The sequence below is a fragment of the Salvelinus namaycush genome, chromosome 1 (assembly GCF_016432855.1).
Source record: "Salvelinus namaycush isolate Seneca chromosome 1, SaNama_1.0, whole genome shotgun sequence".
Taxonomy (NCBI): domain Eukaryota; kingdom Metazoa; phylum Chordata; class Actinopteri; order Salmoniformes; family Salmonidae; genus Salvelinus; species Salvelinus namaycush.
Genome location: NC_052307.1, coordinates 70,891,954 through 70,905,173, shown reverse-complemented (window position 1 = coordinate 70,905,173; position 13,220 = coordinate 70,891,954).

Genomic DNA, 13,220 nt, shown 5'->3' with positions numbered 1-13,220 from the left:
AAGGTACTTTCTTGTATACTGGAGCCTCAGAATGGAATGAGTTGCCTCTGCCTATAAAAACAACGTCCTCTCTGGACAGCTTTAAAAATAAAGTAAAAATATGTTTGTTGTCCTCTGTGCCCATATGAATAACCCCAATGATGGAACTGGAATGATGAGATAGATGTTCTTTTATGTTTTTGTTTTATTATTTCACTGCCATACTGTGTTCGATCTTGTATAGCCATCTTGTCTCAAGAGGACCACAATGGAAATAAGTCCCAGACTTTATTGTGTGTTATCCTCAATGATTTTATTCATGTGCATGTATGGCTTTTAAGTTTTATGTGTGCTTGTTTTTTTAAATGGTCGAATTAATAAACTAAACTAAATTAGTGAGTGCAGATGGCTGTTGAATAATTTTTCTGTAATCACATTCTGAGGTGGTTGGATGGGCTAATGGGCTGAATAATATTCTGTAATGCTATTCAGTGGTTTGTTATTGTTGTAATTGTGCTCTTCAGTATGAGGATTCTTAGTTCAAATCATATTTTATTTGTCACATGCGCCGAATACAACAGGTGTAGACCTTACAGTGAAATGCTTACTTACAAGCCCTTAACCAACAATGCAGTTTTAAGAAAAATACCTAAAGAAAAAGAAGAAATTAAAGTAACAAATAATTAAAGAGCAGCAGTAAAATAACAATAAAGAGGCTTTATACAGGGGGTACCGGTACAGAGTCGGGGGGGGGGGCAATGCAAATAGTCTGTGTAGCCATTTGATTAGCTGTTCAGTAGTCTTATGGCTTGGGGGTAGAAGCTGTTTGGAAGCCTCTTGGACCTAGACTTGGCGCTCCGGTACCGCTTGCCGTGAGGTAGCAGAGAGAACAGTCTATGACTAGGGTGGCTGGAGTCTTTAACAATTTTTAGGGCCTTTCTCTGACACCGCCTGGTATAGAGGGCCTGGATGGCAGGAAGCTTGGCCCCAGTGATGAACTTGGCTGCGCGCACTACCCTCTGTGGTGCCTTGCGGTTGGAGGCCGAGCAGTTGCCATACCAGGCAGTGATGCAACCAGTTAGGATGCTCTCGATGGTGCAGCTGTAGAACCTTTCAAGGATCTGAGAACTCATGCCAAATTTTTTCAGTCTCCTGAGGGGGAATAGGTTTAGTCGTGCCCTCTTCACGACTGTCTTGGTGTGCTTGGACCAGTTGTGCCGACAACAATTTTTCAGGTCTGACTGTAGAAGGCATGACCTTGCCGTCACAGCTAGTCATCGACCCACTAGACCTGGCAGGTAGGCAGAGCCTTTTCTCAGTATCCCTGACTCCCCATGCAGTACATGACAGGGAGCACTAATCACTGATCATAATCTTGATGTGATTGGCCTGACTGAAACATGGCTTAAGCCTGATGAATTTACTGTGTTAAATGAGGCCTCACCTCCTGGTTACACTAGTGACCATATCCCCCGTGCATCCCGCAAAGGCGGAGGTGTTGCTAACATTTACGATAGCAAATTTCAATTTACAAAAAAAAAAATGACGTTTTCGTCTTTTGAGCTTCTAGTCATGAAATCTATGCAGCCTACTCAATCACTTTTTATAGCTACTGTTTACAGGCCTCCTGGGACATATACAGCGTTCCTCTCTGAGTTCCCTGAATTCCTATCGGACCTTGTAGTCATAGCAGATCATATTCTAATTTTTGGTGATTTTAATATTCATATGGAGAAGTCCACAGACCCACTCCAAAAGGCTTTTCCAAAAGAGCCATCATCGACTCAGTGGGTTTTGTCCAACATGTCTCTGGACCTACTCACTGCCACAGTCATACTCTGGACCTAGTTTTGTCCCATGGAATAAATGTTGTAGATCTTAATGTTTTTCCTCATAATCCTGGACTATCGGACCACCATTTTATTACGTTTGCAATCGCAACAAATAATCTGCTCAGACCCCAACCAAGGAGCATCAAAAGTCGTGCTATAAATTCTCAGACAACACAAAAATTCCTTGATGCCCTTCCAGACTCCTTCTGCCTACCCAAGGACGTCAGAGGACAAAAATCAGTTAACCACCTAACTGAGGAACTCAATTTAACCTTGCGCAATACCCTAGATGCAGTTGCACCCCTAAAAACGAAAAACATTTGTCATAAGAAACTAGCTCCCTGGTATACAGAAAATACCCGAGCTCTGAAGCAAGCTTCCAGAAAATTGGAACGGAAATGGCGCCACACCAAACTGGAAGTCTTCCGACTAGCTTGGAAAGACAGTACCGTGCAGTATCGAAGAGCCCTCACTGCTGCTCGATCATCCTACTTTTCCAACTTAATTGAGGAAAATAAGAACAATCAAAATTTATTTTTGATACTGTTGCAAAGCTAACTAAAAAGCAGCATTCCCTAAGAGAGGATGGCTTTCACTTCAGCAGTAATAAATTCATGAACTTCTTTGAGGAAAAGATCATGATCATTAGAAAGCAAATTACGGACTCCTCTTTAAATCTGCGTATTCCTCCAGGGCTTAGGTGTCCTGGATCTGCACAGCTCTGCCAGGGCCTGGGATCGGGAGAGACACTTAAGTGTTTTAGTACTATATCTCTTGACACAATGATGAAAATAATCATGGCCTCTAAACCTTCAAGCTGCATACTGGATCCTATTCCAACTAAACTACTGAAAGAGCTGCTTCATGTGCTTGGCCCTCCTATGTTGAACATAATAAACGGCTCTCTATCCACCGGATGTGTACCAAACTCACTAAAAGTGGCAGTAATAAAGCCTCTCTTGAAAAAGCCAAACCTTGACCCGGAAAATATAAAAAACTATCGGCCTATATCGAATCTTCCATTCCTCTCAAAAATTTTAGAAAAAGCTGTTGCACAGCAACTCACTGCCTTCCTGAAGACAAACAATGTATACGAAATGCTTCAGTCTGGTTTTAGACCCCATCATAGCACTGAGACTGCACTTGTGAAGGTGGTAAATGACCTTTTAATGGCATCAGACCGAGGCTCTGCATCTGTCCTCGTGCTACTAGACCTTAGTGCTGCCTTTGACACCATCGATCACCAGATTCTTTTGGAGAGACTGGAAACCCAAATTGGTCTACACGGACAAGTTCTGGCCTGGTTTAGATCTTATCTGTCGGAAAGATATCAGTTTGTCTCTGTGAATGGTTTGTCCTCTGACAAATCAACTGTACATTTCGGTGTTCCTCAAGGTTCCGTTTTAGGACCACTATTGTTTTCACTATATATTTTACCTCTTGGGGATGTTATTCGAAAACATAATGTTAACTTTCACTGCTATGCGGATGACACACAGCTGTACATTTCAATGAAACATGGTGAAGCCCCAAAATTGCCCTCGCTAGAAGCCTGTGTTTCAGACATAAGGAAGTGGATGGCTGAAAACGTTCTACTTTTAAACTCAGACAAAACAGAGATGCTTGTTCTAGGTCCCAAGAAACAAAGAGATCTTCTGTTAAATCTGACAATTAATCTTGATGGTTGTAAAGTCGTCTCAAATAAAACTGTGAAGGACCTCGGCGTTACTCTTGACCCTGATCTCTCTTTTGACGAACATATCAAGACTGTTTCAAGGACAGCTTTTTTCCATCTACGTAACATTGCAAAAATCAGAAATTTTCTGTCCAAAAATGATGCAGAAAAATTAATCCATGCATTTGTTACTTCTAGGTTAGACTACTGCAATGCTCTACTTTCCGGCTACCCGGATAAAGCACTAAATAAACTTCAGTTAGTGCTAAATACGGCTGCTAGAATCCTGACTAGAACCAAGAAATTTGATCATATTACTCCAGTGCTAGCTTCCCTACACTGGCTTCCTGTTAAGGCAAGGGCTGATTTCAAGGTTTTACTGTTAACCTATAAAGCGTTACATGGGCTTGCTCCTACCTATCTTTCCGAGTTGGTCCTGCCGTACATACCTACACGTATGCTACGGTCACAAGACGCAGGCCTCCTAATTGTCCCTAGAATTTCTAAGCAAACAGCTGGAGGCAGGGCTTTCTCCTATAGATCTCCATTTTTATGGAACGGTCTGCCTACCCATGTGAGAGACGCAGACTCGGTCTCAACCTTTAAGTCTTTACTGAAGACTTATCTCTTCAGTAGGTCATATGATTGAGTGTAGTCTGGCCCAGGAGTGTGAAGGTGAACGGAAAGGCTCTGGAGCAACGAACCGCCCTTGCTGTCTCTGCCTGGCCGGTTCCCCTCTCTCCACTGGGATTCTCTGCCTCTAACCCTATTACAGGGGCTGAGTCACTGGCTTACTGGTGCTCTTTCATGCCGTCCCTAGGAGGGGTGCGTCACTTGAGTGGGTTGAGTTACTGACGTGATCTTCCTGTCTGGGTTGGCGCCCCCCCTTGGTTTGTGCTGTGGTGGAGATCTTTGTGGGCTATACTCGGCCTTGTCTCAGGATTGTAAGTTGGTGGTTGAAGATATCCCTCTAGTGGTGCGGGGGCTGTGCTTTGGCAAAGTGGGTGGGGTTATATCCTTCCTGTTTGGCCCTGTCCGGGGGTATCATCGGATGGGGCCACAGTGTCTCCTGACCCCTCCTGTCTCAGCCTCCAGTATTTATGCTGCAGTAGTTTATGTGTCGGGGGGCTAGGGTCAGTTGGTTATATCTGGAGTACTTCTCCTGTCTTATCCAGTGTCCTGTGTGAATTTAAGTATGCTCTCTCTAATTCTCTCCTTCTCTCTTTCTTTCTCTCTCTCGGAGAACCTGAGCCCTAGGACCATACGTCAGGACTACCGGGCATGATGACTCCTTGCTGTCCCCAGTCCACCTGGCCTTGCTGCTGTTCCAGTTTCAACTGTTCTGCCTGCAGTTATGGAACCCCTACCTGTCCCAGACCTGCTGCTTTCAACTCTTAATGATCGGCTATGAAAAGCCAACTGACATTTATTCCTGATTATTATATGACCATGCTTGTCATTTATGAACATTTTGAAAATCTTGGCTCTCTCTAATTCTCTCCTTCTCTCTTTCTTTCTCTCTCTCGGAGGACCTGAGCCCTAGGACCATACGTCAGGACTACCGGGCATGATGACTCCTTGCTGTCCCCAGTCCACCTGGCCTTGCTGCTATTCCAGTTTCAACTGTTCTGCCTGCGGTTATGGAACCCCTACCTGTCCCAGACCTGCTGTTTTCAACTCTTAATGATCGGCTATGAAAAGCCAACTGACATTTATTCCTGATTATTATTTGACCATGCTTGTCACTTATGAACATTTTGAAAATCTTGGCCATGTTCTGTTATAATCTCCACCCGGCACAGCCAGAAGAGGACTGGCCACCCCTCATAGCCTGGTTCCTCTCTAGGTTTCTTCCTAGGTTTTGGCCTTTCTAGGGAGTTTTTCCTAGCCACCGTGCTTCTACACCTGCATTGCTTGCTGTTTGGGGTTTTAGGCTGGGTTTCTGTACAGCACTTCGAGATATTAGCTGATGTACGAAGGGCTATATAAAATAAACTTGATTTGATTTGATTTGACCATGTCTCAGCCCCTGTGAACGTGTGACGTCACTGAGCTGGGCTAGCCATGGCCGGGTCGTCGTCAGTGGACATCATGTACTGAGAGAGAAACCCGTGAACTATGAATCAAATACACATGGCAGAGAGGCTCACCGTTCGTTCGTACGTGGAACCACAAATCATGGGTCACATGGACGTCTGAACAAAATAGCTTATTTTGATGCCACTGACGCGTGGCATTGCAGATCATGGATAGGAAATGATCATGGCGAGGTTGAACCAAACAGCATGTTATGATGCTCAATATGCTGGATCTGATCTGAGCATACAGTATCGGAGATGACTAACAGGAGTCAGTGTGTAGTTGTTTTATCAGCTCTACCACAACGAGACTCCAGATGGCCGACTTACATCTAACCCTAACCCATGTGTGTAGAGCTCCTCCTGGGAGACAGGTGTGTAGAGAGGGAGGGAGATGGAGCTCTGAGCTGGAGAAGACGGATAACAGCAACAGCAAAGGGCTGTGATGATGTAATGCTAGCTGGGCTGTTTTTTTGGGACTCTTTTAAAAATAACCCAATTGGAGCCCGGGGCACCGCATGGCTGATATGTTCATTTGGCTTTGTGAAATAGCAAGGTTCCAAGAGTCAGAGAGAACATGTTTTCTGCACCAGTTGTCAGGCTGGATTTGCATTCCGTCTGTGACATTTCACCCTTCTGCCCCAAGCCCCGCGCCCACTGCCTGCCGGGGGGCGTGCGGTGCCAACACACATCTCTCTCAGAGCAGGGTGAGGGGCCCCTGGAACCATCATAGACCCCCTCCTCCTCTACCCAACCCCCTCTCCTGGATCACTTTATCCTCCATCATCGCCTAGTTAGCCATCTGAAACATCAGTACATTAGATTGCATGGCATGACAACCATAAAGAAGAGAAGAGATAGATTTAATACATGAATACAAGGCGTAGCTGTGGCTGAGGCTGTGCAGATTAACTGATGCTTTAATGAATCTAGATGGGTCAGTGGTTGACTCAACACTGAGGACTAGATTATGTTGCCCATGCAGCCCGCTGTCATCGACTAGTGGGTTCATGATATCAGCCTGCTGACAGTCTCCCTGAACAAGCAGCTTCTGTAAGGCAAGCTTTTCTCAAGTTCCATGTTGTGCTGCCACACATCTACAGACCACTTCAACTCCATAGCGGACACACACAGGGTACACACACACAGGGTACACACACACAGCGTACACACACACACGCACAGCGTACACACACACACAGCGTACACACACACACACACAGCGTACACACACACACACAGCGTACACACACACACACAGCGTACACACACACACACACAGGGTACACACACACACAGGGTACACACACACACACACACACACAGGGTACACACACACAGGGTACACACACACACAGCGTACACACACACACACACAGGGTACACACACACACACAGGGTACACACACACACAGGGTACACACACACACACACACAGGGTACACACACACACACACAGGGTACACACACACACACACAGCGTACACACACACACACACAGGGTACACACACACACACACACAGGGTACACACACATAGCACTTGACTTGGGCAGGAGCTCAAAATGTTCTGCTGCTTGAGCTCCTGTTCCTCTTAAAGAATATTAGCTCAAAGTATAGTGGAGCTCCTGCACATAAATATAAACAGTACCGGCGCCATGAATAATGTCAACGGCTCATGTTATGCTTGTAAGCCCTTTAAAGTAACAACAACCAGTAAACAACCATCAAAAAACGGTGTACTGTATAAACATGTGTACAAAACATTACGAACAGGTGAATCCAGGTGAAAGCCATGATCCCTTATTGATGTCACTTATTAAATCCACTTCAATCAGTGTAGATGAAGGGGAGGAGACAGGTTAAAGAAGGGTTTTTAAGCCTTGAGACAATTGAGACATGGATTGCCTACGTATGTCATTCAGAGGGTGAATGGGAAAGACAAAATATTTAAGTGCCTTTGAACGGGGTATGGTAGTAGGTGCCAGGTGCACTGGTTTGAGTGTGTCAAGAACTGCAACACTGCTGGGTTTTTCACACTCAACAGTTTCCCGTGTGTATCATGAATGATCCACCACCCAAAGGACCTGAATGTCCCTCTGGTTCCACACACACTGACTCTGCCTGATGGTCCCCTCCCTCAACCTGGTTCTTCCATCCTCCATCCCCTACTGTCCCTGTACTGTCCTGGAGGACCACACAAGTCTGAGCTGTCTGTGTCCTGGGTGGCAGGACAGGCAGGGCGAGGGCAGGGGGAGAGAGGAGGATAGAGCAGCCATGACCCTGGACCCTGCTGACAGAGATGAGGAGTGAAAGCCAGGCAGACTGGGATCAGACCCTCTCGGACACATTGTGGCTGATGGAATACACCCAGGAGTGAGTGGCTGTGTGTGGCTGTGGACTGCATGGTCCAGTCTGCATTTCTCCAGTCTAGAGAGGAGTCTACACATACATACACACACACACACATTGCATACACACAGCTCCTGTGTGTATCTCAGGCTGGGCCGTATGTGAGTATGGGCAGGAATGACTCTTGGCTCCTCCAGTACATTCACAGTAATGAAGATAGTGTGTTGTGGCAACTCACATGCAAAGAGACATGTAATCACATAGCCTTAAAACAACAAGCTGTTGGGGAACAGAGCAGACATGTTCTGCATGAACACCATGAGAACTCTGATTAAAAACAGGAGAGGAGTTCCAGTCGCAGTGCGTTATGTGTCCGTATGACATGTCCATTCATTATTATCCACATAATAATGAACATTTCCTGTTGCTGCAGGATTATTTTCCTGCTGTAAGGATCTGGTTAAATTCAGATCTAGCATCTGTAGCAGATCCTATGGAGGGTTTCCCAGGGATCCTCCTCACCCTCTTCTCCTCCTTCACTAGATCTATTTGAGGTGAGCAACTCAATGGCTTGTAATGGTCAGGGTCTTTGTGAAATGGTTTGGTGCCATTATCTGTCTTTTCCTGTCATGTTGGGTCTGAGTCTATGGAGAAATGGTTTCCCCTTTTAACCATAATTAGATTATTACAACAAATGGAAGTGAGATCATGTGAATGATCGTCATTGTGTTTCTCAACATGTAACGCTGACAATAAAAGGTGTGTTTGTGTTTGTGATTGGAGATGCTGTGTATGATGAGGGATGTGGAAGTGATGTGTTTTTACCAGGGCTTGCTCTGCCTGTTTGTCTGACCTCTCTGGGTCAGCTGGCAGTAATGACCTCACTGCAAGACGAGGCAGGGACCCTGGGCCAGATTACTCACCACCTTACTGGACCCAAGGCAGACACGGGCGGCCGCTGACGTGCTTGACTCACGTGGCTCACTCTCTCTCTTGCTCCCCAGATAATGTTTGCTTTAACCCTTAATACTCAAGCCTATACCCAGACAGGAGAGCATACAAGCAAGCAACCAAGCGCTGATGTTTATTTTCAAAGAAATGTCCTGGTGAAGGACATTGGTTGATAAAGTAAGCCTTGCCCCAGGGTTGTTGATGGAAGAAACCCACTGATGGATCCATCCCTTGATGCACGTTGTGTGTGTGTGTGGGCTGGGCGTTGTGACTGAATGGAGCATTGGTTTCCTACCCTGGGGAGACTGAAAGCTGTGACCTGTGGCATTCGTAAGAAACTACAGCAGAGAGAGGTGGTGTCATCTTCACCGACCTGTGTTGGGATTGGTTCTGAAGGCCATCAATCAATTCCGCCCTGACAGCTCCACGGGGTTATGTGTTTGTGTGTGTCTCTGTTTATATGTTGGAGCGGGAACCGCAGGATATTCGGGGATGCAGAGAATTCCGGGGGAATTCTTGGATCTCTTAAAGGAGAGTTTCACAATAAGTAAAAAAGGAGGCCACGGCCCTTTGAAAAGACCCTCTTCTGTTGACTTCCTCACACAAATCCTACTGGCTCGAGGAGTGTATATTCTCTTATTTGACTTGGAGGTTTCATGTCCTAAATTAATTTTAAGTTTGACTTGACTGATAACAACCCATACAGTGGTGTTTCAGGTCAGGATAAGCCAAGGCTGATGTTCTATGCGAAGGCTTGTGTAACCGCTCTATTTTCTCCAATGATGTGTGTATGACTTGTCCGCCCAGCGAGCCATTGTGTATTGGGTTTTGGGTGAGTGACAGGTTGTATAGTCTGGGGGGGACATGCTACACCGGACTCCTGGTGACGGGGTCTCTCTCGACCCTAGCCGTGTGATGGTGGACTGGGTAATGTGACGTTGTGTGTGTATGTGACTGTGTGTATGTGTGTGTGCTTGCGTGCCTGCATACATGCATATGTGTTTGTGTGCTTGCGTGTGTGTGTGCATGTGATGGTCTTTGGTGTCGTGTAAGAAGACCCATCACTCCGTTTGGGACCGGAGGCCCAGCGATGCTAACGTCTCCAGGCAGCCTGTCACATAAATCTGAGGTCCCTGTCCAGCAGTCCTGGGAGTTTGATGGCTCCTGGCTGCAGTTGACCTCCTCAGCCATCAGCAGCCTAGTTTGGGCCTCACCTATCCTTCACCTCACCTATCCTTCACCTCACCTATCCTTCACCTCACCTATCCTTCACCTCACCTATCCTTCACCTCACCTATCCTTCACCTCACCTATCCTTCACCTCACCTATCCTTCACCTCAGCCTGGCCATGACGCACAACACAGCCTCTTTCATTGGGCCAGTAGTAATACGTTTGGTGATTGAGGAGAATATGGGGGAGAGGAGGGTAGAGGGGGGAGAAGAATGGGAGAGAACAGAGGAAAGAAGAGGAGAAGGGAGAGGATAGGAGGGGAGAGGGAGAGGATAGGAGGGGAGAGGGAGAGGGGGGAGAGGGAGAGGAGCGGAGAGGGTAGACAATCCCTCCAGTAGTGGAGAGATTGACGAGTGTGCCCAGGGGATAGGCCTGATTTTTCAAGTCTAGTTGGCAACAAGCATCTGAGTCGCCTTCTGTCGTCCTCTACTGAACTCATCTCATGTTCACTGGCCTCAACAGACTGACTGAGGCAGGGAGGGAGGGTTTGTGTCGTCAGGACAGCAGCCAGACAGTAGTCTGTGTGTGCTGTTCTGTTGTTGTGTGGTCTGAATGTTGTAGGCGTACATGAACATTTAGAAGTGTTTGAAGGCTCATCGCTGGGCAGTTAGTTAGTCAGCTGTGCAGATGTGTGTGTGTGTGTGTGTGCATTAGTGTGTGTGTTGCAGTGGAGGCTGGTGGGAGGAGCTATAGGAGGACAGGCTTATTGTAATGTCTGGAATGGAAAGAATGGAACGGAGTCAAACGGGGTTTCCATATGTTTGATACCGTTCCATTGATTCCATTCCAGCCATTACAATGAGCCTGTCCTCCTATAGCTCCTCCCACCAGCCTTCTCTGGTGTGTTGTTGTGAGGTCTGACTGTTTTAGGATAGCTTACACACATCTAGAAGTGTGTCTAGACGTTGGGCTTTGGGCAATGGGCCAGGAGCCTGAGGAGGCAGAGAAAGGCTGGATGTGACAGGATGGGGACGAGAGGCTTCGAGGCTAAGATCAACACAGTTGCTCATCCTTCCTCCTGTCACAGGAAGTCAATACAACACAGAGCTCAGGACAGGAACCGCTCAGTTTTCATCAAGGATCTCTCTGTACTTTGCTTCGTTCATCTTTCCCTTGATCCTGACTAGTCTCCCAGTCCCTGCCGCTAAAAAACATCCGCACAGCATGATGCTTCCACCCCCATGCTTCAGCGTACAGATGGTGCCAGGTTTCCTCCAGACGTGACACTTGGTATTCAGGCCAAAGAGTTCAATATTGGTTTCGTCAGACCAGAGAATCTTGTTTCTCATGGTTTGAGAGTCCTTTAGGTGCCTTTTGGCAAACTCCAAGTGGTAATGTGCCTGTTACTGAGGAGTGGCTTCCGTCTGGCCACTCTACCATAAAGGTCTGATTGGTGGAGTGCTGCAGAGATTCTGGAAGGTTCTTCCATCTCCACAGAGAAACTCTGGAGCTCTGTCAGAGTGACCATCGGGTTCTTGGTCACTTCCATGACCAAGGCCCTTCTCCCCCGATTGCTCAGTTAGACCGGGCGGCCAGCTCCCGGAAGAGTCTTGGTGTTTCCAAATGTCTTCCATTTAAGAATAATGGAGGCCACTGTGTTCTTGTGGACCTTCAATGCTGCAGAAAGTTTCTGGCGCCCTTCTCCAGATCTGTGCCTCGACACAATCCTGTCTCGGAGCTGTAGAAATCAAGTTGTAGAAACATCAATGGATTGATGATCAATGGAAACAGGATGCACCTGAGCTTAATTTCAAGTCTCATAGCAAAGGGTCTGAATACTTATGTAAATAAGGTATTTCATTTTTTTATACATTTTCAAAAATGTCAAAAAACCTTTTTTCGCTTTACCATTATGGGGTATTGTGTGTAAATTGATGAGGATTTTTATTTTATTTGATACATTTTAAAATAAGGCTGTGACGTAACGAAATGTGGAAAAGGGGAAGGGGTCTGAATACTTTCCGAATGCACTGTATAGTGATAAGGTATCTGAGGACAACTTTATTCTGTGAGGTATATGAGGACAACTATGATGTATATGCAGTGAGGTGAAATAGCGGGAAATCAGATCAGTTCATCAAGGATGGAATGCTACTGTACCATGGCTATCCTCATAACCACAGCTGTACTTTGAGTCAGCTGTACAGAAGTCAAATCACATTTACTTGGTCACATACATATTTAGCAGATGTTATTGCGGGTGTGGGGATATGCTTGTGAAATACTGCAAAGTTGCTTAGGAGCCAGGAACAGGGCGTCCATGTCTTGGTGCCATCTTGTCATAGTGTGTGTGTGTGTGTGTGTGTGTGTGCATAAGCGCATTCATTTGTGTGTTTAGGAGGATGTTAAACCGTGTGTGTTTGGCAATGTTCCCTGACAGTGTTTCAAACACTCTCCTGGTGAATGTCTGTGGGCATGACTACCTCTGCACTGTCCATATTACTGTCTCACTCCTCACTACGTTATATGGCAGACTCCACAGGGCCTCATACCTACACTTGTTCTATTTCACTGCACTCCGTTTCAATCTGTCCACTAGTAGTGGGTAAGCATGAGGGCCCACTCTCTCTCTCTCTCTCTCTCTCTCTCTCTCTCTCTCTCTTTCTCTCTCTCTCTCTTTCTCTCTTTCTCTTTCTTTCTTTCTTTCTCTCTCTCTCTCTCTTTCTCTTTCTCTCTCTCTAAATGAGTGACAAGTGACTAAAACAGTGAATGGGTGAGAATCCTTCAGAGGACCATTGTGTAGACAAACAAACACACACACACACACACACACACACACACACACACACACACACACACACACACACACACACACACACACACACACACACACACACACACACACACACACACACACACACATACACATACACATATACACACACATTAATAAAAACACAACCACATATCCCATTCAATATTAGGCTGGAGCCAGGGCTTGGGGCAAGCTGCTTGGGTCAGTGTGGCAGAGCAGAGTGGAGCCTCATGATGAGAACAGAATGGAGACGGAGTTGGACCACGCCCCCAGACGGACCACGCCCAACCTCTTACATCATTCTAGTTCTCCCAAGCCTGGGAACTGAACGCTCTCCAAGGCAAAGACTCTCTCTCTCCCTCCCTCG